Source organism: Podarcis muralis, chromosome Z, assembly GCF_964188315.1.
Source record: "Podarcis muralis chromosome Z, rPodMur119.hap1.1, whole genome shotgun sequence".
Classification (NCBI taxonomy): Eukaryota; Metazoa; Chordata; class Lepidosauria; order Squamata; family Lacertidae; genus Podarcis; species Podarcis muralis.
Genome location: NC_135673.1, coordinates 28,524,166 through 28,548,143, shown reverse-complemented (window position 1 = coordinate 28,548,143; position 23,978 = coordinate 28,524,166). Strand labels below are relative to the sequence as shown.

The 23,978-nt window shown below is 44.1% G+C and overlaps 1 long non-coding RNA gene across 1 annotated transcript in view; it reads right to left on the bottom strand.

Moving 5' to 3' along the window:
* Nucleotides 1-23,978, bottom strand: part of LOC144326138 (uncharacterized) — a 65,428-nt gene that overhangs the window by 27,085 nt on the left and 14,365 nt on the right. The gene's annotated exons all lie outside the window — the stretch shown is intronic.

Below are 23,978 nucleotides of genomic sequence, written 5' to 3'. Positions count from 1 at the left end.
GCGTGAGCAGCGAAACCTGGAAGTAACCATTTCCGGTACTTCCGGGTCACCGCGGGACCCAACCTGAAAACGTGCAACCTGTAGCAAACGTAACATGAGGTATGACTGTACATCACGAGAGCTGGCAGAGATACATTCTAAGTTAATTATCAACTGTTAAGCACTCAGCTAGTCTTGCTTAGCTTCAGTGGAATTATCCAATGTTAAACCTTTAGCAATACGCATACAGAGTTACTTTCCATTTCAATATACAATTAAACAATATACAATTAAACAATTATATTTAACAAGCCCTACGTGTATGTAGTCTGGCCAGTCAGGGTTTCTCATCACAAGGAAGACTCCTATGTGCATACAGTTTGGCCATCAGGATTCACAGTCCTACACATGTACAGCCACCCTCAGTACCTGTTCATTCAGACCAACCATGCAGCAGAGGGTGTGGTGATCTGTGGGGACATGTCCCTTATACTTTTGGTGTTATGGAAGCGGAATTGGGCGATTCCTCCCTATGCATTCTTCTAAGCATAGGGGAAGTAGTTTGAACCTAGGTTCCCTGCTCCGAAAACAAAAGCCTCATAATTAAATTTATTATTTTATTTATTTTATTTCTTTACTTCTCTTCATCCAAGGATCACAGGGTGGTTTACAATATAAAAACACAGAAATTCATAGCATAGTAACAAATGAAAACAATACCCCACCCTCCCAACCATTTTGAAAAACCATGCCTTGCATTTTTGTTTTTCCACCATCCTGTAGAACAACTTTCACCAAACATCACCCCAGATGATTTGGGCAACAAGTCTCATCAAACCCACCCAACAGGATCAATGTAGTCCAAACCATCTGGAGAGGGCATCTGTACAATATCTGCATTCACCCTAAATATGATTAGAGCACAAATAATAGAATTGTAGAATTGAGGTGCTGGAAGGGACCCTGAGGGTCATCTAGTCCAACCCCCTGCAATGAAGGAATCTCAGCTGAAGCATTCATGCCAGAGGGCCATCCCACAATCTGTGTTGATGCAGAGACCTAGGTTCACATATTCAGAGACAGAATATCACCATATAGGTGAGGGGGAAAGGGAGATCTTACATTTCCATTTGTTGCTCCACCCACTTCTGCCTCTGGCCCTGACCATCATTGGCATGTAGCCCTGGGAGGGACCCAGGGCCACATGCTCAGAAGGGAATGTGGCCCTTGTGCCAAAAAAGTTTCCCATCCCCAATCTACAGGATTTTCTTTGCCATCTTCCCAACAAATTGTGGTCCTGAGGTCACATCTATCTTCCACACCTCAAAGATAACAGCCAGTAATGGCCAACCCAACTTTCAGTTTCATAGTAGGGTTGCTTCTGTGTGAGTTGGGCCTATGTACACACTAAGGGCCCCATCAAATCTAGAACCAGCCCTACTGTGACTGGTGGTAATAGTTTTTGCCAGCATGTCTGCACAAATTTCCCTGTTCAAAAAAGCCTTTTGGTGTTTGAGAAACACCCACCCTGTAAGAGCTAATAGACCATCTTGGAAATTTCCACTCATGGGACCACGAAATAGAGAATATTGTTATGAATTCAAGTGTTAAAATTTAACCATGTCTTCTAATTCTTGGAATCGCTAGGCTGGCCTCCTGGTGAGGTGATAGCCTGGGTGGAGAGCCATTATGGGAAAAAAAAAGAGGCTCTGTACGAGATGGAAAGTGTGTGAGGGCTACTTCCCTCAACAGATGAAGCCAGAGTTTAGGATCAAAAGCTGCATTGAAGTGAGATAGAGGAGAAAGCAGCAAGCTGGAGAGAAAGAGCAATGTTTGATTTCAGTTTGAATCCAGGGTTGCTGCTGTGGAAGAAACGAGACCCTTTTGGGGTGTCGATGCTTGTGAGCCCCTTCATCATAGACTCAGGTTGTACATATGTGTAAATAAAGCACATATCATAAAGATGCCACAGTCTCTGATATCCCTCATTCTAAAAAGGAAACATGAACCCTGGGTAAGTGCTTGGAACTCTTGGAATCTTGTACCGCTCCAAGATTGGGGTGATGTACAACAAATCATAGGGCAGCGACCTGGAAATGGATATTTTCTGCTATTGCCTCTGGACTGGGGAATGCTATTCTCTCTGCCATTTAACAACTCTCAGTTGCTTCAGACATCTTGTGAAGACTTACTATTTGCCTAGGCTTTTCCTGACCCGGGGTTACATGTTTACATCCCTTTATGTGTTTTTATACTGCTGTTTTACTGGTTTGAGGTTATCTTTTTGTTTTAATGCTTTGATGACACATTGTATGGTTTTTATACTACACCATACACAACTTGGAGGTTTTTGAAATATCAAGCGGTTCATAAAAAGCCTTTAAATAAGTAATAAATGTTCTAGAAAGAAAACAATATAAATCCTATTCAGCAACTTTGACAGGTTTTGAGGTGCTTTTGTGAGGTGCTTACATTTCAGGACTACTGGGACAGGGTTGGTTGTGGGCAGGGGAAACAACATCTAGAATAATAAATCTGTACCATTATTCAGGCCCTAAAATGGGTGGGGGTTGATAAGCTTCTCTGCAGTCAGCTCTCCGCAAAGTTCAGGAGGTCCCTCTTTCCATGGGGGAAGTGCTTTAATCAAGATTACACCCCCCCCCCTTGAAGTAATTGGAGCTCTTCCTGAGTTTTCCTCCACTTTCCTTTAGGATGAAATTATCAAATTTCCATGGCAATTAAATGGAAAAGTTTGAACATATGGATCCCTTCGTACAATAGATGGCATGAAGCAAGTGAAATTAAGTAGAAAGAATATGGAGGGGATCCCCAGGAAGGATTTCCACCACTGAAACATCAACCTGTTCTAAATCTGCGATTATCAAAGCCACTTCAAATGCATTTCCATCTATCAGTTCTAATCTTTTGTCACTAGCTAAACAAACTCCAACTGAAATGTTGGACGATGATCTAAAGCACAAACTTGCAGAGGGGAATGAATTAATTAGGCAATTAAGAGGAAAGCAAATAGCCTGCACATTAATGTTAGCCAGACTGAAATAATTTTCTGCCCTTCCAGGATGGCTATATTTCTAGGTGGGACAGATTAGGGGCCCTGAAGCAATTGCAATTTTGGGGAGTCCCTGGGGTGTGACAATCTCCCTGCCTTTCTGTAATATAGGCATATTTTATGCAAAACTCACAACCATTAAAGGAATCTTATTGAAGCTCCTTTCACTTGCCAGCCAGGTAATAATGTGAAATGTGAAATGAAATAATGTCTGCACAGCTTCCTTTAATCTGTGCTTAACACGTCAAATGCATCTCTGTGGCTTCCCTTGAGGTCTGCTGGACTTGGCTGATCAACGCTGAAGTACACTGTGCGGTGATTTAATAAGAGCTAAGTAAGAGTCCTGCTGGATCACACGAAAGACCTATCTGGTCCAGCAGCCTGTCCTCACAGTGGCTGATCAGATGACTACTAGGGGAATCCCATAGCAGAACCTGAGCACAGCAGCCCTCTTTCAACTTGTGACGCAGAACATTAGCAGCCATTGATGGCCATATCCTTCATGAAGTACACTGAGTAGTCCTGGATCAGTCACCATCCTTTGGCTTAACATATTTCCCAGGGTTTTTGTGAGGATAAAATGGGGGAAGGGGAGGAGACTTTGAACGTCTTCTTGGCCTGCTTTGAGGAAAGGTGGGATAGACATGTAATAAATTAATAACAATGCAACTCAATGCATGCTTACTTGGAAGAAAGCCATAATGTTCAATGTGGCTTTCTTCCCAGTGAGGTCTGTGTAGGATTGAAGCCTAACATCCCATCTCCTTGAAACCCAGTATCCCTGTATCTGCAGGAGTAGGAGAGTTCAGTCTGCATTGACCACAGAACTTCACACTAGTAACCTTGCAACAAAAAGAAGAGAAATAATGGCAAATCTCAAACTAATATATTTTTATACATCGCAAGATACATTTATGTGGAGTAGAGCTCCTGGCTGTGACCATGTAACACCACCACCACCATTATTATTATTAAAATTTGTATAGCTCTCTATACCCATAGATGTCAGGGTGGTTCACAACATAAAATTACTGTATTTTTCGCTCCATAGGGCACACCGGACCATAGGGCACACCTAGTTTTTAGCGGGGGAATAAAGAAAAGAAAAAACCCAGCCGCAAGGCTGGGGCGGAGGAAGCCCGAGCTTCCCCCGACCCCAGCCCCCAGAACAGGTCCAGGAGTGGTGGAAAGATTGTGCTCAACCTCGTTGCCGCTCCCAGAGCTTGCAGGGCTGGGGACGGGGGAAGTCCGAGCTTCCCCCGACCCCAGCCCAAAGAACAGACTGCTATCCACAAGCCTTCGGAGCCCAAAGGCTTGCGGATAGCTGCCTGCAGCCTGAAGCCCGGGGAGCGCAGTGCCAACTCCCGCCTCGCTCAGAAGGTTTGCGGATAGCTGCCTGAAGCCTGGAGAGTGAGAGGGGTCGGTGCGCACCAACCCCTCTCGCTCTCCAGGCTTCAGCGAAAGCCTGCATTCGCTCCATAGGACGCACACACATTTCCCCTTCATTTTTGGAGGGGAAAAAGTGTGCCCTATAGAGCGAAAAATACGGTATAATATAGAAAACACAAAATGCATAATAAAATAGTTAAATAACTGCACTGCTTGCATCTGACAATCCATTTAAAAGGAACAAGTTCTGCCCACCCCACTTAAAGGTTGAGCAGAATAGGGGCTACTGACACATCTAACTACCCTCCCAATTAAAAACCATAAGCCTGAGTAAATAAGAATGCTTTTGTCTGGCACCTAAAAACAGACAGTGATGGTACCAAGCAGAGTATTTCTGGGCAGAATACTCCCAAATGGAGAGCCACCACTGAAAAGTCATGGGACTCAGCTATATTAGTAAAAATAAAACATTGTAAATGTGTTATAACACGGTGACACCAGATGGCACTGTAGAGCTGAAACCAGAACTCTATAAAATTTTCCACTGTGAGCTTTAAAACTGTTTTTCCCCAGAGCGTTTCCAGAGCCTTTTTTAAAATAGCTGTGTAGATACAGCCCTGTTCTCTGCCACCATCCTCCACACTTCACTACTAGGGGGATAAATGCAGGGATGCAATGCAAAGCGGTGAATCCAGAATTTTAAGAATGAAATTCAAAGTGACCTTGGTAGAATAGAAAACTATGCTGAAACTAAAATGAATGAAATTCAAGGGAGAGAAATGTAAAGTCCTGCATTTAGACAACAACAACAACAACAACAACAACAACAACAACAACAACAACCAAACATACAAGTTTAGTGCTTGGATATTAGGATTGTAGTGGTCCACGAGCACAACATGAGCTAACAGTGTGATGCAGCTGCAAGCTAAAGCAATTTTAGATTGCATCCTTAGAGCTACTGCTTCCAAGTCACGGAAGTAATGATTACAGTTTAATCTGCATCTGAAGTACTGTGGGTATTTTTGGTTGCCACATTTTAAGAAGGACATAGACAAATTGGAATGTGTTCAGATGAGAACACCAAAGATATTTGGGGTATGGAAAACAAGTTCCATGATGAAAGTTTGAAAGAACTGGGTATGTTTAGCCTGCAGAAGAGAAAACTGAGAGGGAACACGATCACATTCTTCAAGTACCTGAAGGGCTGGCACATAGGAGAGGGCAACAGGCTTGGTTCCTTCTGCCTCAAAGGGCAGAACTAGATCAAATGGGTTTAAGCTGAAAGAGGGCAGATTTAGGCTGAACACTCGGAGAAATTATTAGAGCCGCTCAGCAATGGAACCAATAACCTGGTGGCAGAGTGTCCCTCATTTGAGGCCTTCCTTTAGGAGCTGAACCACCCTGTATTGAGGATTCGCTAGCTCAAGATTTTTGGAATCAAGCAGGGGGATGGAATAGATGGCCTTAGAAGACCCCTTCCAACTCTGTGATCCTATGACTCCAAGTGCATGAGATCATTTCACTCGACTCTGAACATAAATCTGGCCCAGATGTGTAAAGAAGAGAAAAAGAAAGGCAGCATTTCTCTGGCAGCTGTAGCGTGAGTGTCCTTGTGGCTGAAGAACCCTTGGAATCCCTTAGTAATTAGTTGGAACAAGATGACCTGGGAAGTTCCAGTAATGAAGTGCATCCTGATACATCTCAGTCAACAATTTAAATGCAGCAGCTGGATTATGATGTTGAGAACTTGCTGTTACAGGTAAGCCAACTCAAAAATGTTTTTGTTTTTTTTTAAGTTGATTAAAGTAATTGTCTCACTGCCATCAGCCTTGCAGCTGAGAGCTGGCTAATTAACTATCTCAGTAATCAGATGGGAAGACAAACCAACACAAGCTTCAAATCTTGCTGGAACCGTGGGAACAAAGCAATGGCTAAACTACAGCATCTGGAGATTCTCTTTGGTAAAGTTTTCTTGTTGAAGAAGTTAAGTTTCACTGCCTGCACAAGACTGTGCGCTTGAATTTAGGGTGTGGCTGCCTCACTTGGGACATCTAAATTTACACACTAGGTCCTGTGGCCTCCATAAGTCTGAAATTTTGGCAGTGATATCAGTAACTGCCATGCTTTTTAAAAAAATGCATCTGTTGTCTGCTCGTTGTGGGTCAGAAAACATTTATTGTCTCATATGCTTCTGTCAACAAGCACTACCTGGACTTGTGATAGCTGCACTATTACGATGCTAGAATGTATGTTCCTTGGGGCATGGCCCACCCAGTCTTTTTAAAATGTGTGCATACGTTACTTTGTAAAGGTGCTATAGAAATAGAGGAAATGGTCCTCCAATATAGGGATGGGAGAGAAATTCGATACTGTGCACACTTAAAGGCAAACCTTCCTAATTCTCACTCTCTGAAACAATGTGCAAAACGAAACATAGCCATCCCTCAATGTTTGCACCTCTCTGAATTTTGCAATTTTCCAGCCAAGTAATGCAATTTTCCAGCCAAGCTTTATTCAAATAATACTTGTCATACAAGAATAATCCCAGGGGACAAGGTGTCAGACCCTGTTGTTATAGATAGAGGTGTGAAACAGGGCTGTGTTCTTGCTCCCTCTCTTTTTAATTTTGCTCTAGCTCTCCTAATACTGCAGTACCTTCCACCCAGTGGCAGAAGAAGGTAGTGCGGGTGGTGCCGGTCGCCCCGGGTGTCATCACTGAAGGAGGGGATGACAAAATTACAAAAAATTGGGCTCACAAAACTTTTTAGTTCACTCGACAAACGGAACGTGGCTGACACTGGGCGCCACGCCATGGGGGCCAGCACTTACCACGGGGTCTGCAGCATGTCTGAGCCACGTGGCTCTCCTGGAAGTGATGTGGCGGCTTGGGTGCCTGTAGGCTCTGTGCTGCCTGAAACGGCAGCGTGGGGCTTGCATCTGCCCACCACCCTCCCTCAGCCACCCCATAGCTGAGGGGGAGGCGGCGGAGAGGCTCCATGCAGTGCATCCTGTCCCCATGGGCAGCTCACCTCACCCCCATGGGTGGCTCACCCCGCCCCCGGCTGCAGGACACGCGTGTCGCACCGGGCACCTGAGTGGCTAGCTACGCCACTGTTTCCCCATGCTTTACTCTCTAGGCCCCCAAGTCTTTCTCAATGAAAACACAAACTTGACATGCCACTATTGCACTGAAAACATTTTCCCAATCCTGGAGTCTTAAGGTTAGTTTCCGTGTTCACACAGATTCAAAAGTCTCAAAACACTGTCCTTGGATGCCTTTGCAGCAGACATCAAAGGCTCAGAGCTGCAACTTTGGCTCAGGCAGAAAGGCCTGAAATGCTCCAGGCTCCAGGAACTTTGCCCAGGAGAGAAATCACTGTTATATCATGCCATTTTCTGTGGCAGATGGTGGTAGGATCAACAAACAACAAGAACAACAGAATTAGAAAATATTTAGCAGCTAAGTCCTTGATGCAGTTGTTTCTATATTTGCATCCCTGAAAAGCAAGCTCTTTTGGTACAGGTTTAAAAATGGAATTAAGTCAATAATCTTAGGTTGCAGTCCTATGCTTACCCTTTCCCAGGTCCTATTTAGCTCATTGGGGCCTATATAGGATTGCAGTGCACATATCTGGGAGAAGACACCATTGACTATAGTGCGGTTTACTTTTGTGTACACATGTATAGGATTGAACTGTTAGCCTCTATGCTCCATATCTTCGGTATGGACATTGACTTATTTGCTTTTTTCTGTCACAATTCTATGCATGACTATGCAAGTTGCACTGTGTTCAATGGTACTTACTCCCAGGAGAGCACATGTAGAACTGCTGAATATTAGCTGGTTATGTTAATACTGTACAGTCAAAACTTGGTTCTCGAACTGCTCCATTGCTGAATGTTTCAGCTCCTGAACGTCGAAAACAGTCCGTTTTTTTAATGTTCCTCAGAAGACGAATGTCCGATGCAGCTTCTGATAAGTGCAAGAGCCAATCAGAAGCTGCGCCTCAAAACTCGAACGTTTCAAAGTCGAACGTCCTTCCAGAACGGATTATGTTCAAGTTTTGAGGTTTGACTGTATTTTGATGTTCCTCTGAGCAATCTGGCCACTGTATTCTTTTCTAGTTTTAGCTTCCAGACCAGATACAAGGGCAGCCCTGCATGAAGCATGTTGCAACAATCAAGCCTTGAGGTTACCAAAGCATGGGGTGCTGTGGTCAGGCTGCTGTGGTCCAGGAACAGTTGCAGCTGGTGCTACTGAAAATCACTCCTGACCACAGGGGTCACTTGGGCCTCTAGTGACATATATGGAGTGCCCCTAGACTTGCCAAACCACACTTGTGAAACAACTCCCTTTTCAATTAAATAGCTCACATGGGCTGCCTGCACTCACACTGCTTGCTTGCCTGCCTGCCTGCCTGCCTGCCATTCTGTCATCATGCTGGAGTTGGTGTGTCCTGCTGGTGGTCATGTGAACTGCAGCATGACAACAGCCTTACAATTTTATGTATATAGGAAGATTCTCTCACTCACTCACTCACTCACTCACTCTCTCTCTCACTGACACACACACACACACACACACACACACATTTGAGATGAAATCAGTTCTCCACATTTCTACATCACTTTGTAAAAAAACATTTTTTAAAATCCTTAAAGTCCTCATGAAAATTCATCTACGTTTTTTGTGTGCCTTTCTCTTACTATACACATTTAGCTGCATTTTTGCCTAATATACATTTTTTTCAAAGCCATTTTCCCTGCTAAAATACTTTTCCATATATTGTTTTCATTAATATATGCATTTGTATGCACCCTTTACCGACTTATGTGTGGGTGGGTGGGTAAAGGGCACATATAAATGTATATGTGTATTGCAAAATATGGATAAGTGTGACTATTCAAGAACAGCTGTGTTTCAGTCCACATGTTGTTTCAAAAAATGTTGATTTGGTACATCTGTCTGTAAATGGTGAACTGTATTGAATTTCTCCTCCATCCCTAGTTGTACTTATCCTGGTATCACTAAGGGAAGTGTGAACACACCCATTGTCTCTGCCATTCTTCTTCCTGTCTGCATGATTTCCACTTTCAGCACATGATGGCTATCTTCAGATGCTCCCTGGATGGCTTCCAGCTTCTCAGCCATTTTATTATATCTCACTGACCTCACCATAGTCCCTCTCTTCAGTTCCTTACTAACTTCTAATTAACATGCTCTCAGTTTCCCCCGCACTTCAAATGGAAACTTCTTCCTTAGATAAGAGCCTTACCTACTGGATGGTGTTGCTCATCTTTCCTGGGTCTTAATGTGTTTTGCAGCAGTGACCTTTGAAGAAAAACCTTACCAGATAGACTTCCTTCTCGTTTCCATTTGGAAGAGCTCAAGCAGCACCTTGATTTTCGGGAAATATCTTTTCGTTTATGTCATACCTCAAACCACAAACTGTTTCAATCAGGGTTTTGTATTATTAGCAGAGTTCAGAATAGGCAACAAATGCTTTTTAAGTCCTTGGCTTTTGCCTTTATCATCAGACATCTGAGATGGCTTAGAGTGGAGTCCCCCCCCCCATCTCCACCCCCGCTTCTCCTTCTGTTTATCTCCAAGCTAAGCCTCAGGCTGCATAATTTAACAGTAACATTATCACCCCAGAGTTGATGCAAAAAAAAAATAAATGTTTAAAGGATAGGGTCGGCAAGAAGACGATGACAGTCTCTTTCTTCTGAAGACTTCATTCCCCATTCCTGAAGATGGTCTTTCCTCACCTCCCCAGTGGTAAACTGTGGGAGAAGCATTCAAAGTTCTCTTTGTGTATACCAGGGTGTTGTCAATATGCACATGCACCCGTAGAGGCCTTCCCTACCTGTAGGTTTCTCTCCTGCTGATATTAAGTTTGAAAGAAGCCTTCTGTTGGAGCCAATAAACTAGGGGTGTGTGTGTGTGGTTTTGCAGATGTCCTCTGAAGACCTCAAGTGAGGGAGAGCTCATAGTGGTCCTTGGTAACTGATTCTGTTGTCAAACTGCTCTTACTGTCGGGAGCCAGTATTCAGCTAAATAAAACTCAATTATTAGTGCTAGCATGATAGCATTTTCCCCCACTCCTCTGCCCATGGGCACACCACCCCCAAATCTGCTCCAGGGGGCTGAGGGGACCCCCAGAAGAAATTTAGAGATGAGTGCAGCGGAGGAGGAGAGGGGAGGATGAGAAATCATTGCACTGTTGTTGAACATAATCCAATATATTTCTCCCAATATTCTATCAAAATCTATCCTCCTATAAATTAAGCCTATTCTAGTACTGCTTTCTGGAGATGCAGAGAAGGAGGACTGCATCCAACTAAGTTATACTGAGAGAAGACCTGTTGAAATTTATGGGCTTGCTAATGATGCTCATTAATTTCAGTAGATCTCTTTTGAGCATCACTAACATAGGATACAACCCCAAGTCTTTGCCCCTTATTATGTGACAGCCCTTCAGGTATATCTTCCCCCACTCAGTCTACCTGCTAGAAATTCTGAATCCTCCTCAACAACATCACCACCTGAGCTTCAGAAATTGCCTGCATACTTTCTAGACCACATATTTTCAAACCTTTCAGACCCAGGACCCATGTTTCACCCAAGCATGTGTTTGGGGACCCATTTCTTTATCCTTTACCATATATCTGCATGGTGGTAGTGCTTCTGTTGCAACCTGCTTAGGATCACAGCATGACCCAATAGTGGGTCCTGACCGACCAGCTGAAGGTAATGTTCTAGATCTAGTCTATTGTTAAGGCTCCTTACTGTTAGGCAGGTTTCTGGTTAGCTGTTCAAGATAATAGGATGGTGCTTCATCAAGTGGAAGCTTGTAGGAACTTGTGGCGCTCCAGATATTGTTGGATGCAAATTCCCCTTAGGCACAGCCAGAATGGTCTCTGGTCAGGGGATCATGGGAGTTGTAGTCCCAACAACTTCTAGAAGGCTATCCCTGGGTTATGATGTGGCCTTTGGGGACCTCTTTGTGTTTGTTTTTATTTGAGAAGGTTCTCTTAATCAAAAGAAGAAAAATAATGAATGTGCACATATAGCTATGGTGATAAAAGTCACCATAATAAATAAATTAAGTATATTCTTGCCAGAAAACTAACATCAGAAAAGGATAAGTGAAGGCCACAATAGCAAATGTAGCATTTCTGCCTGCACATTTTTTTTTATAAGTTGTCTCTCTGTGTAAGTGTGTTCCAAAATTAAATAAATAGATGCAATTATTCATACAATTGTGAGACAGGGTTATAGTTACCTTTCCATGAGTTTTGATAGGACACAAAATTATTCAAAAGCACTGTTAGCTGGACTCTGTACACCTAAAAATGGAAACTGGGTTTGTTCCCAATATTTCAGTTAGGATCTGCCTGCCATAATACAATCCTTTATAAAACCTAAAAAGAATAATAAAGGTGTAGATGATATGTGACATCTCACTAAGGCTGTAAGCCTATGTACATGTACTTGCAAGTAAGCCTTGCAGTGAGGCTTGTTGTTGTTGTTTAGTCGTTTAGTCGTGTCCGACTCTTCGTGACCCCATGGACCAGAGCACGCCAGGCACCTCTGTCCTCCACTACCTCCCGCAGTTTGGTCAAACTCATGCTGGTAACCTCGAAAACACTATCCAACCATCTCGTCCTCTGTCGCCCCCTTCTCCTTGTGCCCTCCATCTTTCCCAGCATCAGTGTCTTCTCCAGGGAGTCTTCTCTTCTCATGAGGTGGCCAAAGTACTGGAGCCTCAGCTTCACGATCTGTCCTTCCAGTGAGCACTCAGGTTTGATTTCCTTAAGAATGGATGCATTTGATCTTCTTGCCGTCCATGGGACTCTCAAGAGTCTTCTCCAGCACCATAATTCAAAAGCATCAATTCTTCGGCGATCAGCCTTCTTTATGGTCCAGCTCTCACTTCCATACATCACTACTGGGAAGACCATGGCTTTAACTATACGGACCTTTGTTGGCAAGGTGACATCTCTACTTCTCAAGATGCTGTGCAGTGAGGCTTACCTCTCAGCAATTACACATAGAAATACACTGAGAAAATTCCCAGATACTTGTGTATAGAGTTTCAGCTTAGTTTAATTTTTGTAGGGTGAATTATACATCTTTCCAAAAGGCTTGGACACAAGGTAATACCACTCCATATATAAATAAATGGCCCTTCAGGTGACCTGTGTATTCAGCATTGGTCTTGATTTGCTTGCACAAAGCTTACTTGGTGTTCAGACGATGTTTAGTCTTTACTGATTTGTTTACAGCGTGGTTACATGACAAAAACATTCCTCCTAATTTACTTTCAGAGTGTTTACAAGTCTTCCCATTATTCATGCAACCCACACTTTTCAGTGCATTTCACTAGCACTTTCCTAAGCATAAAAAGTCATGCAAACACACAAACATATACACACACACATATTAAAAGTAGATTTATTGTGCTAAGATGACAAAGCTTGTGAATCTACTTTAATTGCACAAACCTATATTCCTTGTATGCACTTGACTCCCTCCTGCAAAATAGCAAAAGTCTGGAGGCACCCTACAATCCACCCTTATAATTTACCCAAGTCCCATTGGTGTATGGGACCACTGGTACATTATCTTATAACAAGGTTCCTTTAGAGAGGTTCAAGGAAGCTCCTGATTATAAGATCTTCCTTTGGACATTTCCCATGCCTTAGAAGGAGATACCCATTGTGCCTTAGAGAAAATGACTCCTCCAACTGAGGGAGGGGCCAGATGTGTGTATGTGTGCATGAAACAGCTGTTGACAGTTTTGGATAAGGCAGAGGGGCAGTGTGAGGGGGGGGGGGTTGCTGACAGTTCCCAGCTGGAGAGAGCTGCCCAGTTGGTTCACTGCAGGCATGCTTGCCTATACCTAAACCCTGCTTGCATGTTTGGAAATAAAACTTAAAGTTACAGAGATACATTAAAGTCTGAGACAGACATATCAGAAAAGTTTTCCAGCAGAAGGGAAATGCTTCTGCCTCCACAGTCAGAAGTAATTATGCCTCTGAATTCCAGCTGCTGGAAACTACAGAAGGGAAGAATGCTCTTCTGCTTGGGTCCTGTTCTCAGTTTTTCAACAGGCATCTGTTTGGCCACTGTGGGAACAGGATGCTGGACTAGATGAGCCACTGGCCTGATCTAGCAGGGTTCTTATGCCCTTAAGTGGCAGGGGAGGAAGAGGATTATGCATGGGCAGCAGCTATTAAGACATATGGTAAAGTTCTCCTGAGGAAGCTTTGGAGGGTCACAGAAGCCCACCTCAAGTGAGAGGCAAACTTTTAAAGTCCATTTCCCCCCTCTCCAGTTGGATTAAAATCCAAGCCTGTTCAGCTAAACTGGCATCCATAAATGGTGTGCAAATCAGAAATGGCCATTGTTGAGTATCTGATGAGTCCCAAGCCCCTGCAAGATGACTACTGTCAACTAGATTAAATTGTATTTTAATCAAGTTGTTTTTATTATTGGTTGTTAGCCGCCCTGAGCCCGGTCTTGGTTGGGGAGGGCGGGGTATAAATAAAATATTATTATTATTATTATTATTATTATTATTATTATTATTATTATTACTATTACAGTGGTGCCTCGGGTTAAGTACTTAATTCGTTCCGGAGGTCTGTACTTAACCTGAAACTGTGCTTAACCTGAAGCACCACTTTAGCTAATGGGGCCTCCTGCTGGTGCCGTGCCGCCGGAGCACGATTTCTGTTCTCATCCTGAAGCAAAGTTCTTAACCTGAAGCACTATTTCTAGGTTAGCGGAGTCTGTAACCTGAAGCGTATGTAACCTGAAGCGTATGTAACCCGAGGTACTACTGTATACATACCATTACAGGAATGAGAAAGAAATTTGATTCCGTTCACATAAATAGATGAACACATCTAATTCACAGTTTCCCAAACCAAAACACAGCCATCCTTCAAAATTTCCAAATTTAGCAGTGCAATTCTCCAGCCAGGCAACGTGTACAAAAATTATGCATATGAATGCAAATATTAGCAGAAAAAAGTATATGAAAATGTGTGTGTGTAGTATATATTAGGCAAAAATTAATTCCAAGGTGGGTATATTTGGAGAACTTTGCAGTAAAATGCTACTTGTGTTGTTTTTTAATGGCAGATTGCTGTGGAAATGCGGAGAACTGAATTTAAGAGTGGAAGAATGCGAAACTGAAAGAAACCATTATTGACAGATTCACTCATCCCAATCCACAGCCCACCTGATAATCTCTCAGCAATGCTGGATCCAGCAGTTGTCCTCAAGCTGCAAGCCTGCTTCTTAGAACAGATAATGAGCCCATCTCAAAACTTGAAGTCAGTGGGATTTAGGAATGCTTAACCTTGGCTGGATCACGCTATTGTTCCTTAGAACTGTCAGTCAACAGAATACTCTTCTTAACAAAGAGCAAAGAGATCCGAGGAATACATCCTCTCTCCTCTCCACTTTCCTTTCAGCTGCCAAACTTCTATATACATGAATGTTTTTCCCCACATTACTTTCAGCCTTATTAAATGTGTCATGTTGTTATGGCCTCCGGTCCTTTTTTTAAAAACGGAAAACAAATAAACAGCAAGAATTTGTCAATCTCCGTCCTAAGCGAGAGTGGCAGCAAACTTAATCTGGTGCTAATTAGGCTTGTGGAAAACTAAATCAAGCATCAGAAACCACAGATTATTTTAAGCTTCCTCCAGCATAAACAGAAAGGGCCGAGGATCGGTAACATTTTATTTTTGTTGACAGTTTCCCACTTTCCCCCCATTTCATTCCCTGCATCTGATAGGCCAGCCCTTGATTGCCTCTAGCTCTGTCTTCTTTTGGCCTCTGCACAGCAGTTTGTTAATCCTTCCTATTTATGTGTATTTAAGCAGGATTACAAACTTCAAATACACTGTAAAAGGAACCTGTATACAAGCCTTCAAAAGCACTTAAATGGGCTGCTGATAGATAGAACAGCCTCTCAAGGAAATGCCCAACCTTCTGGAAAAAAACAATCCCGGGTGTTTATTTGCAAGCCATTTGCAATTACTACGCAGCGAGGGACAAAAGGACTGGAAAATGTAAGATGACGGAGGGTTTAGCATCACATTTCAACTTGTACAGGACAAGGCAGGGATCAGTGTGCTTTCAAGTCAACGGAAATGTCATTGGGTAGATGCAATTTGTTGGCTTATTGGCAGGCTAATACAAAAAATGGGGAGGGAGACATTAGAAGGTGCCTTACACTGAGACTGATCATTGGTCCATTGAGAACAGTATGATCTGCAATGACTGGCAGTGCCTATCCAGGCTTTCCAATTAGGGTCTTTCCCAGGCCTACCTGAAGATGCTAGGGATTGAACCTGAGGTTTTCTGCATGTAAAACACAAGCGCTGCTACTATTACAACCCTTCCCCAACCAGTAGGGACACAGGAAGCCACTTTATACCTAATCAGACCATTGATCCATCTAACACACGCTGCATTTTCCTGATGTTTCCCTGTTAATTTTTGCGTTATATTTGAGCTTCTGCATGTTGTAAAAGCCACTTCTAGAAGACAGGTGGAATATAGCACATGTTTAGAGATAATTTCTGTGCTGATTCCAGAAAAAAAATCCAACTGCAGCCTCCTTAACCCTGAAAATTATGGGAGTAAAGTGAGGAAATTTGGGGTGGCATACTGGCATACAGTTCTTTCTGCTGTTTGCATGGATAAAAGAGTGGGGGAGTAACAGCGTTGTCCAAAGATGTCGCACCATGCTCACTGGTGCGAATGAAATTTAGCATGGCATGCTGGTATAAAGGTAATGAAGTCATAGTTACATAACACAGCATGTCTGCAGAAACATTAGAAAATGGGACAGAGGCACTAGGATTATAATCTGGAAAACTAAAGCAATATTCTCCACCTCCGAATGCACCCTCAGTACTGAGTACAGATGCCGATGGACTACAGCTCCCATCATCCCTCACCACAGGCGTTTCTGCCTAGAGCTGATGGGAGCTGGAATCCAACAGCATCTGGTGAGGCACAAGGTTTCCTATCCATGTTCTGCTTACAAAGAGCTCTGGATATGGGATATAGGATAGGGATTCTTTTAAAGATGGATAAAGACAGGAAAAGGAACCATAGGCACCAACAAGCAACTGATTGATGATCTTCAGAAGCACTGCTCAAGACACTTTGCAAGCCCTGTGCATGGTGTTTTGGAAGCATTGTACCATCATTGTTGAGTGTTTGGAAAGCACTGCACAACAGCACAACAGCAGAGACTTCAAAGGAGCTCCCCTTGACCAATGGACAGGTAGGCTCTTTGAAGGTGTGTCCCCCAGCACCAATAAACTGAAAGTGCATCTTCAAAGGCAGTTGCTCTAACCCACGAATCAGCTGATTGGCAGTTACAGCAACCCCAAAACTTTGATAGGTGTCCAACACCTGACATCATTATGATGTCAGGTGTTTCAGGAGCTTGTCCTCTCAAGTAGGACCCTGGCAGAGATACATGCCTGACTGTCATGTTCTCTCCCTCTTGGTCAATCGTTCGGGAGCTTCAAAAGCTTTCTTCTGCCCAAACATCACAGTGACCGATGCCAACAGATAGCGGCACACTTAGGGATCTGCAGAGTCTGCGCAGTTCACGTAACAGACCTCAGCAACTCAGCATTTTGGCTAATCTACTTTGTTTACATATAAACACACACAGAGCACTGCAACATGGCTCCCTCTCTCTCTAGCATCAGACAGCATAGAGAAAAAGAACAAAGGGCAATAGTCCCACTTCATGGAACACAGTAACACAAACATCCTGTCTCCATCACTTCCTACTCAGTGGAGTCAAAACATACACCATCATGTGAAAGACAACAATCCCATGACTGTAATCACAGAGCAGGAATTCTAACAAGGTGATTTGAAGATGGGGAGACCTGTTCATGGTGGTATCTGTTCTATTGCCAATCAGTTACACTGGGTCATCCCAAGTTCCTGGGTTAGGGGATAGGGAGAAAAAGTTATCTCTATTCCCTTTCTGTACATCACACATAATTTGTCATCTCCCCCAACCCACTCACAAACTAAAAATTCTCAAATGTTCTTGCTCTATCTTCCTATGCTAGATGCCCCACCCCACTTGATCATTTTGGTCACCCTATTCTGTTCCAAAACCTGCCTGTTGACCAAGCTCTTCTTAGCACACCTCACCTGCCCCTTAATCTTCTGACCATACAGGAGCTGAGTAGGACATATATTATGTGAGGAACTACAAAAAGCCAGTTTCCTATTTGCCAAGTTTCCTATTTGATGATTTGATTTGGGTTTGTTCACACCATTGCACTGAACGGAGTAAGAAGGTGTCTCTCCACATGTACAAGCTTTTATGTGAGTGTATTTTTTTTATTTGTGTAGCTCAGCCATTGTGTACCCAGACTGTACCTTCATTGAATGTTACACATGAATAACTGAATGAATGTTCAGCTCATCCATTTCTGCATAGCTTGAACACTCTTTGAATGTAACATGTCAACAGCTCTTTTAGTTAAAAGCCAGGTGAAACCCTCAAGGTTAGCACTCCTTATAGTGATCTTTAACAATGCAACTTAAAGAATACCATAGAAAAACGATTGCCTCCAATCCAGTACAGTGCCATGCCACATTAATTAGTAACTCAATATTGCATGAGAGGGCAATGAAAAGGCAAACAGAGGGAATGATATTTCAATGCGATAATTGTTTCCTAGCCGTAATATTTCTCTCCGCACTAAGTAAATAAAGCTGCCATGGCTTCCTGGGGTTGTCAGTGCTCCAGTCGCCAGCTCTCAGGAGCCATCAAACAAGGATGTCTCAAATATTATTTTTTGGGGTGGGAGATAAGGGCTGATCAGTGCACCCTAGTACTCCAATAACAGTGTTTCTTGTGGGGGGTGGCGGCTTCTGGGTATGCATATGGGGTTGTCCTGTTTTAAAGTGGCTTGGATGCGGGTGGGGCTGTGGGTTAAACCACAGAGCCTAGGACTCGCTGATCAGAAGGCCGGTGGTTCGAATCCCCTCGATGGGGTGAGCTCCCATTGCTTGGTCCCTGCTCCTGCCAACCTAGCAGTTTGAAAGCACGTCAAAGTGCAAGTAGATAAATAGGTACCGCACCGGCAGGAAGGTAAACGGCATTTCCATGTGCTGCTCTGGTTCGCCAGAAGCGGCTTAGTCATGCTGGCCACATGACCCGGAAGCTGAACACCGGCTCCCTCGGCCAATAAAGCGAGATGAGCACCGCAACCCCAGAGTCGGTCACGACTGGACCTAATGGTCAGGGGTCCCTTTACCTTTACCTCAGTTCACTTAGAGCAATTGGGTTCATTGAAGTAAATGGGGAAGGCATTCAGAGCATGGGCAGACTTTTGTTGGGGAGGGGGGGCAGAACCAACGTGATTGGTCAGTTAGTTAAGTATTTCTATTGTTTTGCTTGAGGGGGGGAGCCGCCCCTCCACACACACCCCTTGGCTATGCCCATGACCCAGGGATGGACGAACTGCATCACAACATTTGGATAAGTTCAAATTTTGATAGATAGCTGCATTTTGGTTTGCAGCTATCTATCAGTGAGTGTGAATTAGGTAGGTTCTCATTCAAATGCAAATTGAATTGAATTTCTCTCTCACCCTTTGAACTATGAAGGGTGGTGGCACTGCCAACAGGGTTTGTCCTGATGATCTTAATACCTGGGCAGGTTTATGTGTTGTAAGAAGATCCTCAATCTCTCGTACATTGATTTCATTGGATGAAATATTTCTTATAGCTACTTTATGCAGGCAATGTTCATACCTCAGCAACACACATTTGAATAAGAAATTCAAAACTCTATATTTATATAGAAAAGCAAGTCTTGGGTTCAGGGTTGCCAACTTGAATAAAATATTGAGGGGCAGATAAGCCCTGCCCCACATAATCGATCACAAGATGTGGTGCACACACCCCATTTGAATGGCAATGCCCATCAACTCTGCAGGGACCCAGCCCCCTCAAATATTTTATTGGAGGGGCCAAAGGAACCTCAGCCCCCAGGAATTGGCTCCTATGCTTGGGCTACACAGACTTGAATTCATACAAGTCTCAGAATTGATGAATGGAGTATAGTTGCACTTGTTCCAAACTGCCACAAGGTGGAGCATTCAAATACATTGGGATGCAGACAATATTACTGTATAATATTCTCCCCCCCCCCCGCCCCAAGAAAAAGGAAGGTAGTTAGAAAGGGGTTGTGCGTTATAATGTGTGGTATACAATTCCCACCTTTTTATTCCAGTAAACAGGTTCATTGTTTTCCCTCTAAAGCTTCAAAAAATCTGAAAATATATTTGACCAAAATCCAATATTGGGGGAAAAGAAATATATGTGTGTAACTGCTTTTAACCCTGTCTAGCTCCAGCTTTACTTAACAAAGCATATGAATGTATTGTTTTAGGGGGAGAAAATTAATTGACTTAAGTAAAGGTCTGTAATTGTGCATAAACCATAGATTCACTTGATATAAACAAAAACAACAGCAGCAGGTTCTTAAAGCCTGTAATGGCACTGAGAAACAATCCAAGCCTATTTATTTACGTCACTGATAAACACCTAAAATCACTGTATGGACAGCCACTTTTAGAATTTTTTTATTAACCCTCAAAGGGACTGTGGTATTAATATCAGCTTGAGAAAAAAATCCCAACTCCACTGTTGGGCAAATAATTTTTATTAGGACAGACCAAAAGGTCACAAAATTTTGACAGGCTTTCAAATTCAGCAGAACTTTTCCGCAGGTGAGCTGTCACACAGAGAAAGGGGAGCTGGGGCTCAGAGGCTTTCTGAGCAGCGAGACGTAACTCAGGGGCACCCTTGCACTCACAGGTGGCACATCAGTGAACCTGCTTGCAATAATAAATGCTCTAATCAGAAAAGGAATTGAAAGGGTGGCTAGATCCAGCAGCCTGAGGATGCTTAGCATGGCAGCCTGGGTGTTAAATGGGACCTGTGAGACCTCACCAACCCTGCCCACAACTAGGGTTAACTAAGGACTAAGCAGAAATAATAATAATAATAATAATAATAATAATAATAATAATAATAATAATTTATTATTTATATCCCGCCCATCTGGCTGAGTTTCCCAGCCACTCTGGGCGGCTCCCAATCAGTGTTAAAAACAGTACAGCGTTACATATTAAAAACTTCCCTGAACAGGGCTGCCTTAAGATGTCTTCTGAATATCAAGTAATTATTTATCTCTTTGACATCTAATGGGAGGGCGTTCCACAGGGCGGGCGCCACTACCGAGAAGGCCCTCTGTCTGGTTCCCTGTAGCCTCACTTCTCGCAATGAGGGAACCGCCAGAAGGCCCTTGGCGCTGGACCTCAGTGTCCGGGCTGAATGATGGGGGTGGAGACGCTCCTTCAGGTATACAGGACCGAGGCCGTTTAGGGCTTTAAAGGTCAGCACCAACACTTTGAATCGTGCTCGGAAACGTACTGGGAGCCAATGCAGGTCTCTCAGAACCGGTGTTATATGGTCCCGGCGGCCACTCCCAGTCACCAGTCTAGCTGCCGCGTTCTGGATTAATTGCAGTTTCCGGGTCACCTTCAAAGGTAGCCCCACGTAGAGCGCGTTGCAGTAGTCCAAGCGTGAGATAACTAGAGCATGCACCACTCTGGCGAGACAGTTTGCGGGCAGGTAGGGTCTTAGCCTGCGTACCAGGTGGAGCTGGTAGACAGCTGCCCTGGACACAGAGTTAACCTGCGCCTCCATGGACAGCTGTGAGTCCAAAATGACTCCCAGGCTACGCACCTGGTCCTTTAGGGGCACAGTTACCCCATTCAAGACCAGGGAATCCCCCACACCAACCCGCTCCCTGTCCCCCCAAAACAGTACTTCTGTCTTGTCAGGATTCAACCTCAGTCTGTTAGCCGCCATCCATCCTCCAACCGCCTCCAGGCACTCACACAGGACCTTCACCGCCTTCACTGGTTCTGATTTAAAGGAGAGGTAGAGCTGGGTGTCATCTGCGTACTGATGAACACCCAGTCCAAACCCCCTGATGATCTCTCCCAGCGGCTTCATATAGATATTAAAAAGCATGGGGGAGAGGACAGAACCCTGAGGCACCCCACAAGTGAGAGCCCAGGGGTCTGAACACTCATCCCCCACCACCACTTTCTGGACACGGCCCAGGAGGAAGGAGCGGAACCACTGTATAACAGTGCCCCCAGCTCCCAGCCCCTCTAGACGGTCCAGAAGGATGTTATGGTCGATGGTGTCAAAGGCCGCTGAGAGATCCAGCAGAACTAGGAAACAGCTCTCACCTTTGTCCCTAGCCCGCCGGAAAGAACTAGAGGCCTATATTTGGCTCCTGGGCTTGGGATTCCATCCTTGGTTATTATTTTTTTAGTCCTCGCTTTCTACTGCTTATTAGATCCTGCCTCTGGTTTGCTCCTCAGTCCCTGACCACTGGCTTGCCCATTATGACTCCCAATGCCTGCCTCATCTTAGGCACTACTCATGGTCCCTCCCTGACACCAGGGGACCTCTCAAAACTGATGCCAACCCTGGCTGGAGTAATTTTAAACCTTCATATAAGGGTGCTCCAAAGTTCAGTTTCAGTATGTGATCATGCAATTGTGTTAAGGGACCTGGAACTCTGCCAGTAAAAAGAGAGAGAAAGTTAACTCTAAATAAGGCGCCTGCATCATCATCAGTGTTTCCTGAGTCTCCTTTGGTGCAATATTTTACAGCAACACTTCCTGAATTCAACACTACGGTTACCATTGTACTGAAGATATAGCTCTCTGGTCCAGAAAGATACATAAACAAACAAACAAACAATGAGGAAAGAGGCATTTAAGTTGGCTCTGCTAGGAACCTTTTGCTCACATAGCCAATTTCTCTGTCTAAAAAGAAATTTTCTTTATGGAACATTCACTCAGCACGGGGGGCGGGTGAGGTTGCTTTTTATATTTGCCTTCCTCATTGCTATCAAATGCTTTAAAAAATGCTACATCCGATTATGAATTTAGTTGCCAGAAGACAGCCTCTGTGATGTAGTTGTTAGAGTGATACAGGAGGGGGGAAGATGAGGGGCAACACTGCACCAGAATGCCTCCCTCTCACTGGAAGAAGGGGGGGGGGGGTTCTGGCACTGGTGGGAGCAGTGGGGCAGGTGGGAAAACGTCCTTTGTTTTTCCACCAACTGAGGTAGGTGCTTCAACCCACTTTATTGGTGGGCCTGCCCCAGTTTCAGTGAAGGCAAAGTGGAGTGTAGGATGGCAGAGAAAAGCTGAAAGAGTAAGGGAGAGAGAAGGACAGATAGTGACACCCCCCCACACACACTGACTTCTGCCCTGCCCACTATCAGCATGGCCCCTGACAGATAATTTGTGAAGAATGCAGTCCTTGACAGGAAAAAAATATCCCTGTCCCTGAGGGGATATATTGCAATATTCTGTGGCAGCTTCCACTTGTCAGTGGCTATTAGCCATGATAGCCGACCACAAAGGCAGTATGACACGTGGCAGTTACTGAAGATCAGAAATGTTGCTGCATGAGGTGAAGGACAAGATGGTGCCCCTTCAGAGCCAACTGGGCTGGCAGTTGAATCTTATTTTGGTGGGACAGCATTGTCCACCACACCTGAGGCATCAGGCCAGATTAGTGAGCCCTGGAGAGGCCATGTAGCAACAGCTGGGGGCTCAGGAGGAATAACCGCGACTACCACCTGAGGCAGTTGCCTAATGGTAGGGCCAGCAATGGAAGAGGGGCTGTTGAGAGCCAGTGTGGTGTAATGGTTAGAGTATCAGACTAGGTACCTGGGTGATGAGGGTTCAAATCCCTATTCAGCTGTTAAGCTCACTCGGTGATCTTGGGCCCAGTCACTGTGTTTCAGCCTAACTGACCTCACAGGGTTGTTGTTGTGGTTTAAATGAGGAGGGGGGAGAACCATTTATGTTTCCTTGAGCTCCTTGGGGGAAATGATGGGACATAAATGCAACAAACAAACAAACAAACAAACAAACAAACAAACAAACAAACAAACAAACAAACAAACTGCCTTCTTCCCCTACTTAAGGGATTTGTCCAATTGACCACTTTAGGAAACAAAATACTGCCTTAGATTGGTCCCTAATATGATCCAGCAGGACTCTCTTCATTTGTGTCATGCTTAGGAAGCTGATTATTCATGTGCCCCTTGCACTCTTTTCAGCAGACCTTGTGAGGGCGAAACAGCCGGTGAAGTGTGCCCTTTGTATTTGACATAATTTTCAGGAAGGAGACAGAAGGCCAGAGGCTTTGCAGGTGTACCTGTGATTTTTTCCCCCTTTCTATTTTTGACATAACAGCCTTATTTTGGGTTTACCACAAAGCAACAAAATTTACCCTTCAATGTACAAAAGGTTCTTACTTATAACAGTGCAGGGATAACATCCAAATATAAGCCATTTGTGTGGGTTTCACATGGCCTGTTTAAGAATTAACTGGAGCAGGTGCAAGTAGCACCTGCAC